The sequence below is a fragment of the Charadrius vociferus genome, unplaced genomic scaffold (genome assembly GCF_000708025.1).
Source record: "Charadrius vociferus isolate BGI_N301 unplaced genomic scaffold, ASM70802v2 scaffold126, whole genome shotgun sequence".
Taxonomy (NCBI): domain Eukaryota; kingdom Metazoa; phylum Chordata; class Aves; order Charadriiformes; family Charadriidae; genus Charadrius; species Charadrius vociferus.
Window position 1 is genome coordinate 3,110,929 of NW_009648894.1, and position 8,516 is coordinate 3,119,444.

Here is an 8,516-nt window from a genome sequence, read left to right on the forward strand (position 1 = left end):
CCCAGCACCTCCAGCTGTTGGATTTGGATGTTAGAAGCTCATCACTGCCTAACCCTTCTAGTATCTGCTTATGGACCCGTTGCCCACTCACTCAATTTTATGAAGTCCTTCTAGAGTCTGAAAGAGCTTAGTGTCACATACAAACTTGAGGACTTCATTGTACGCTCCCCTCTTCAGGTACCCACTGAAGATGTTGAGTAAAGCCAGTCCCACCATGAATCCTACAGCGAGGAGACCTTGCTGATGCCTGTACTCCACCCTTAAAAGTGACTATTAAGCCTTATCTTTTGCTTCATGTTCTGCCTCCAGTTTTCTATCTGTAAGTTTTTCCACCCATCCCATGGCAAGTTAGTTTCTCTGATAACCTTTGGTATGGAACTTCATCGAAAGCTTTTTAAAAATTGGACTGTTCTGCATCTGCTGGACCCACTCTCTGTCTTTACGGATGCACTCCAAGGACTGCAGAGGGTTGGCGAGGTGGGGTTTCTCTCTGCAGAAGCAACACTGCCTGGTTCCAAGCAGACCATGTATATCCCTGTCTACAGTGACTTTACTTTTTTAAACCCTACTGCTATTAGCAAGGATGGACAGCAAACTTCCTGGTCTGCAATTCCCAAGATCCCTTCTAAAGTTCTTTTTGTGACTGGGAGCTGCAATGGCAGCTTGCCAGCCCTCTGGCAGCCTGGTGCTTGCCATGCTGGGTTACCCTCCCCGTCCTGCGCAGCCCGAGGCTGAGGGGTGAGGATGAACAATAGTCAGGGACAGAGTGGAGGTTTACTCAGGAGTGGAAGCCACCATCCAGAGAAATGTCTGTAACTCGTGTTTTTTTAACTTCAAACTTCATTTGCTCAGCTTCTGAAGTGAGTACTTAGGTGCCAGTGATTCTTTCCTGCTCTTCCCTCCATAGGGACAAGGCATTTTACATGGCTTCTCATACAATGGTCTGCAAAATACAGAGAAGATATATAGAGATTAGGTGATAATACAATTTCTGTCATAGGTCTCATACCTCCTATTGATATATCATTAGTAATTGCTGAGATACTCCCTACGGCGTGATGGGAATATCTGCATTGGCAGTTTATTGGAGTAAAGGGGGAGAGAGACACTGTAACGCTATGCTAAAATCATGTAGATTAAGATTTAACTGAAGAAAACTGAAGAACATAGCTAAATACAGAGCCTTTGGACTAGATAACACCACAATGAGAAGTTTTTGGCCCAACTATTCAACACAGATATTTCTTACATAACATCTGATGAGGGACAAATGCTGCTAAGGAGACTCTGAGGGGATCCAGTTCAGGAAAGAGGCTGGAAGGCAGCGAAACCTTTTCTTGTCCCCACTCACAGGCAATGCAGTTTTGCAGATAATGCTCTTTACTTACCATCACCAAGATGGGGAGAAAGGAAAATACAAAAGCAAAAAAGAAATAGTGAACAATAAATAAGGACACCGGAAGCAGCAGTAAAAGATGTCAGGTTTTTGTTGGGCTCGAAGCGACTGCCGAGGAGCTTTGTTCCGGGAAGAGAAAGTACCGCAGCAGGATGGGAACGCTTGGCTTGGGCGGGTTGTCATATCTGTCATCATTATAAGCATGGACAGATGATGATGATCTCTCCATTCTGTTTCTGGTTTTCCTCAGTCTCCAGAGATGCTCATCCAGCTGTTTTCACCACAAAATTTATGCAGCTAATTTGTCCACTTTCCTTTCTCATTTTCTTACAGCGCTTCTTACCTTCATGAAGCTGGCAGCATCTTCTTCATGCCCACTGCTACTTTCAGCCTTCCCTGTTCCTGGAGATGCTGACTACTTTCCAGTGCCGTGTTACTGTCTTCCTCCTGCACTGCTTTTCAGCTTGTCTTTCCTGCCCAATGTGGCATCCCACACCGTGCGAGGTTGGGGGAGAAAAGTAGGCGGCTCTTTGAGCAGGTCACTTCTCATAGATCCAGGCTCCTGCCTCTCCTCTTATGGCTCCCTCTCTGCACCCATCCCTCAGGTACTGACCCCACATTTATTTTCCAGCCTGCAGCAGCAGTGAGTCTAAAACCAGGCAGCGGACAGCACAGCTCGTTCAACTACTGCTGTCAGATTTTGAAGACAAGCTGGTTTCACAAGCGTGCAGCTGCAGGGAAAGAATTTCTGGAAGCCGGTTCCTCTCTAGAGTTTTCAGAGAAGATGTGTATGATCACCAATGCTTCCCAGTCTCAGTTTTTGGTAAGAGAGTTGAAGAAAGGTAGTCTAAGTCCTTTCTTCCCCCCTGTCTCCCTGCCCCCGCCAATAACTAGGCTATAGCAATCGTACCTAGTTACATAGCTCTCTGCACCCTGAGCTTGTCACAGCCTGTGTCTGAGGAGGACTGCTCCGAATGAGATTTATGTATGGGCATTTGGTATAATTTGAAACAGACTGAAGCTTAGTGTCAGGGTATTTCGTGACATGCAGAGCATTAGAATTATTATAGGAGTCATCTGGGGACCTGCACTGACAGCGTGCAGCCCTTCTCGCTGGAGTTGCTCCTACCTGCGTACCGCAGCCTGCAAAACAAACAGCCACCCATGCAATCGCAGCGCCGAGAAAATGCCGCTGTGATGGATGATGTCCAGGTGTGACCTTTCACCTGCTACGGTAGCCAAAAACCATTGCGGCAAGAGTGCATGATGGAAGATTATGGGATAATAAAAAGCAAAAAAAAAAATAAAAAAATCAATCAGGTGAAGGATTCTGTTGTTAAGAAAGTATTAACTATTTTTTAAATACACAACCCTCCGACAGGCCAGGCCGCACCTAAAAGGGGTAATGATAAAGGCGCAGTTGGCCGGAATGGTTCAGTCCAAAGGGCAGGCTGCTTTGTTGGCGAACATGGAGCGTGTCTTCAGTAACCTGCTACAATGCTTGCAAGAAACTGAGCACACAATCTATTATCAAATGCGTGGCAGAAACTTGACATTTCAGCAATGTAATACACTTGTTTTTCCAGCGGCATGAGGCTAATATACTCCTTTTCTGTGCTTGATGCAGCGTCATTCACATCTGAACAAAATAAATGGGGAAGAAGATGATTTTGGTCTCTATTCTTGGCATGGCTAATTTTAGCGCTGCTTTTTTTTTTTTCTTAAGAAAATGTAACAAAGCACATGAGTCTTAGAATAAAAATAATTGTAAAGGGCAATATCGCTGCTGTTTCTTTGATACTGGCACTTCGGTAGCTGCTGTACGTCCCTTATGTTGTCTGGAACGAAAACCAGCCACCAAACTCTGACACAGTGGCGTTATGAAATCTTTCTAGCTCCTCCGAACCCCGGAAGCAAACCAGGGTTTGTGTAGCCGAAATAAATATAGAATGACCATGAATGGAAGCTTCTTAATTCAGCCCCATCAGTACAAAAGATTACTTCTCTAGTCTAATTTCTATGCTGCGTGCAAGAGGGTTTGAATTTCAATTTTGGAAGCAGTTGCTTGTTTCTCTTTTGCAACACCTCCTTCTACTGTTGCGGTAGTTTGTAACATATATATCCACTTATCGAAGAAAAATGGTGGAGAAAAGGTTGGCTTGTGAATTTTAGGTTTTTTTTGTTTCCAGTCCTACCCTCTCTGAAGTGCATGCTGACATATTTATTTCCCCTACGATATAGCTCCTATTCTGTGCTTTGCACCTTTAAATGTGTGAAGCATCGTGTCTGCCTGGCAGGACCCTGAGATTCAAGATGGAAGGGAGACAGGCTTTGTTTTCTCTCTCATGGAGATTTTGCATTCGGTCTTCCTTTACCCTGACGTTTGCTTGCAGAGAGGGTTAGTAAACAACCCAGTCCCATTTCCCAGTTTCTTTGCATTTTCTGTACACAAAGAGCAAAATGCACATTTCCCCCCTGCACAGGGAAACGCCATGGAAAGGGAAACGTGCAGAACCTCAGCGCGGGGAAGGGAAGCAGCGTCTCCTCCGCTGCAGAGCCTTCTCGCAGCAGACAGGCAGGCTGAACGCTCCCGTGTGAAACTGCAAAACAAAGAAAATAAACTAGCAGGCACGCATTCTTGAGTGCCTAAGGACTGTTTCTGTTCCTTGCCAACCTGCTCGCAGCCAGTACAGTAACGAAGGCGCGCTGCTGCGTGGAGGCCCCATACATACAACCGCATTTTGCAGCTTAGGTATTTGCCATTGCATTTTCAGATTCATTTTTCTGCCTGGTTCATCCGTATTCTAGAGTACAAAAAATTGAGAACGCTATGAAGGTCATTCTTCACCTGTGGTAGGTTACTGGTTAAAGTCATTAAGCAATGATCTGATTTTGTAACTTGTTCCACATGAGCAAGGGAAGGGGCCGCAGCCGGTGAGGAGCGAGGCGAGGCTGTGTCTGATGGGGGCAGCTTTCCTGCGGGGTGACCAGTTTGGAGCCCTGAGTTTTTCAAGGATAAGTTTCCTTTTCCCCTTTCTCGCACGGGCTTCAGAAGCCATATGGTGGCTGTTTTCTGAGAGGAGGTGAGTCTAAGGCAAGCCAAAATGAGTGAAGCCACAGTAGTATTTGGGTTTGTTTGTATGGTCAGAGGCTTACCCGTGCTGTCAGTCCTGACGAGTTCATGAAGAAGTTATGGCAATTTGTGGGGAGGCCTCCAGGCTTTTGGATGAGGTGTGGACTGACTGTGGTTGGAGCTGCGTTCTTTCCCCCCCCCAATACAAGTGACCTCCTTGGAAAAAAATCCCAGGACTTGTGTCAGAACAGCGTTCTGCATTCATTAAATAGAGATGCAGCTGCTGTGTGTGTAGATGTGTGTGTTCATAGAATAACAGCGTTCATACCAACATCCTCCCTCAAGAATCCTGTTGCGGGAGGACAGTTATAAATAACTCTTCGGCCACTAGAATTGTTCTGCCAGTACAAGCTGCCAGAGAAATACATTGACTCAGCACATGCCTGAACAAGCTCCTTTCCCAGGCGGCACCTCCCACCGTACAGCCGTCCCTGCAAAGTCGTTTAGGTGCCTGGTGGGGCAGCGAGCCCCATCTGGCTGCTGCTGCAAGCTGGCATAAGCCGGGGCTGAATCCAAATGAATGTTTGTAAAATATACTGAAGATAAAGCACTGCTCAGGCACTAGTTCATATTTTTTCAGTACCCCCAGTTACAATTCTAACTATTGCTGCAAGAACTGCGAGTGCCTTTCCCTGCAGTGCTGCTTCTTCTGCTGCTCACACAGAGCCACACTGGTCTTTACTGAGCCAAGTGAAATGGTCTTGTATGTGTTCGCTGACAAGTGGAACGAAATTGTCCCCTGTGCTAATGTTCTTAATGTCTGCTGCTACAATGGGTTTTGTAGCATTCTTCTGCCTGCCACAGTTTTACCAAACAAAACTCCCTGGCCCTGTACTGGTAGGTAGGTCCAATTTTTTTTTGCTGCTGTTCCTGGAAGGGTATTAATTCTTTTTTTATAATTCCATAAGAGCTTCTTTTTCTTATTTTAAAATTTACTTAAAAAATAATAATTAGGAACCTGTCATTATTCTTTTTTTCAAAGTGGGTTCTACATGGAATAAAGAACATAGAGATGTGATTTGCTTTTTATCACTTGGAGCACTAAAATGGCTATAAATGAATTCAAATGTAATTTTCTAGAGAAAATAGTTCCTCTGTTATACAGACCCTATTTACTATACTTCTCAGGGCCTGTTTCACCTGTGTAATTTGAAATTGTTCCGAAAACAATCTGTCTTTTTTGTTTGTGTGAATCTCAGTTCTGCTTTTTTATTCTGCTAATTCTGTCTCTGAGACCACTTTTTCTACTGTTATTAATTCCTACAAGTAATTGTAAAAGACTTATATCTTCAGAATATCACTCTCTAGCTTTCCAAGAATCTATTTGAACATACGCGGTATGTTCCCTTAACTACATGGCTCCATTTAAACCAGTACAATTGCTTAGTAGATATGTAGGTATACGAGTGTGTTGTTCTTGCATTGCTGTCTCTCTTTCCTGAAATGGTGATGGGCATAACATATACTAATGCATCATACCTCTATATGACTAAAATCGCATATGCAGTAAATGTTTTACCCCTATAACTACTTTGGTAAAATTAAATTATACCTTGCCTAATTATAATGAAAGAAAACGAGGGTGTAGACCAAGACTTGTTGGTTAATTCTTTATTACAGTATGTTTCCAGCTGCAACAGAATTTAAATATTACATTTTCCCTTGTGGGTTGTTTTAATTTTTTTCCATAATGTCATGGATTTATTATTTCTAAATGCAATGACGACATCAGCTACAATGGGAACATTTTTATCTTTGCCCTGTGTTCCGTAGAGACAAACCTCTAGAAGTCAAACAGTGCCCTTTCAAAAATGAGCTTATCTCTGAGGTTAAACAAGGTGTGGCAACCTTGACACGGGTCTCCTGCATCAAGAAAATGTCATTTTCCAGCCCCTGGTAGTGGTCCTCATTCCGTAATGTGAAGAAAATTTTATAGATGTGTATTTACATATTTTTAGCACTGTCATATACTTTGTTTTCAATGGAGATGTTATATTTAGAAGTTTCTCAAAATGTGGAGCATGTGTTAAATTTCTTTTGCGTAATCCATCAAGACTAATTTGATTTGAGACCAGTGCCTTTTTTTTCCTCCCCATCTGTTTGGAAAAGTGCAGTTGTAGAGACATCAGTCATGTAACACTTTCTGTGAAACAGCTTTACTGACAGTTGGGAGTTGTCAGTAACCATGTGGATTTCAAGCTCTCAGTCTGGCTACGACGAGAAAAACCCTCTGACACATAATTTCCACAGAGCCACAGAATTTAAGGACAGGAAGACCCATCTAGTTGACCTCCCGCCTAGCCAACCCAGGGATAAGTTGTGCTTCAAGCCTAATACCTGCAGAAAACACCAGCTTTTGGGACAAACATACACTCAATTCAATAGTGTTTGCTCTCCAGTCGCTAGTAATTTATTTCAATAGTTAACGACTGTTATTTAGTTCATATATATGTTGTGTACATAACTGTGGCTTGTTTCCTGTTTCAACTGATCCAGCTTCAACTTACAGTCTTTGGGAAAGCTGTAAGAGATGCTGAATCTGCGTTCTTTGTCTAAATACGCAGAGACCAAAGCCCGTGTTGGGTGAGGGTAGAACGGGCAGATGCCCCAGGCAGCAAACTGCTGGAAGCAGCAAAACAGATCTGCAGAAAGCGAACCATGTCCATGCTGCCCGTGGCCCCCAGCCCCACTTTGAGTTTGCTCCCCCAGTGCTGGGGCAGAGGCAGGAGCAGGGGCTTGCAGGGCTTGGCGTGGGCTCGCAGGGCTCGCTGGCTCTGCCTGTGTGCAGGAGGTGGAGGAAAACACACCGAAGTGCCCGTAAAAGCTCTTTTCCTTTCAACTAGGGAGAAGCAAAACTCATTTTTGCCCCTATGCCACTGACAAATGTGGAATTGTCTCTCTTCGAACCAGTGCAGAAATCTCCATTATGTTCATCTCTGAAAAGCTACTGTACTGAAATATTTCAGTCTCTCACCATAAGACATTTTGTACCCTCTCGGACTCTCTCCTGTTCATTTGTATTCTGCTCAGGAGGTGGCCAGCAGAACAGCCCATGAGGGCCAATGTCAGAGGTGACGTAACCTTCCGCGTCATACTTGGCGTTTCCTTTTATCTGTGTTGGTGTGCACCGATCTTTGTACATTAGCTCCTTTTGTGACAGCAATATGGTCTGTAAGTTCAAATTAATTTACTGTGCTCTCCAAGTCTTTTTCCTTCACCTCTGCTGATCAGCATGGCATCTCTTCTGCTGTTAATCCTTCATCCTGGTAAATGTCTGAGCTTGCTTTTGGCTGCATTGGAAAGCTTACAGTTTCACGGTGCCCATGCAAATGGTCAAGTTGACTCTGGGTTACGATTTTTCCTCCTTGTTATTTACTGTTCCCTTGATCTTGGGGTTTTTAAAACATTACTCAGGAATCACTGTATGGTTTGTTCTAGTGCAGTGCAAAAATATGAAATAGTGCATATTCAGCTACATTCTTGCAAATTGGAAAGGAATCCACTTAATCTTATTTATAATCATATTTTGTTATCATTTCATACAGTTATTGTTTCAATTAGTTAATTGTAGAATCAAGGGACCTCTGGAGTTCATCTAGTCCAACACCCAGCTTGAAGTGGGGCTGTCGCCAACAGTGGACAAGGTCAGCCGTGGTCCAGCTAAATCTTGAAACACCTCCAGGAGCAGAAGTTCCACAGCCTTTCTGGGCAACATGTTTCAGGGTTACACTGCCCTCCTGGTGAACATGTCTTCTCATGTCCACACCTCAGCTTGTGGCTACGGACCCCTTTTACAGCCTCTAGCACTATGAAGACAAGTTTAGCTCTTGTCTGCGTAACCACCCTTCTAAGAGCTGTGGGCAGCTGTTCCAGCAGCTCTTGGCCTCCCCTTGGTCAGGCTAAACAAGCACAGCTCCCTCAGCCCCTCTCACATTGCTGCAGGTCTCCGGTCATCTCAGTTAACCCTCCACTGGTCCCTTCCCAGTG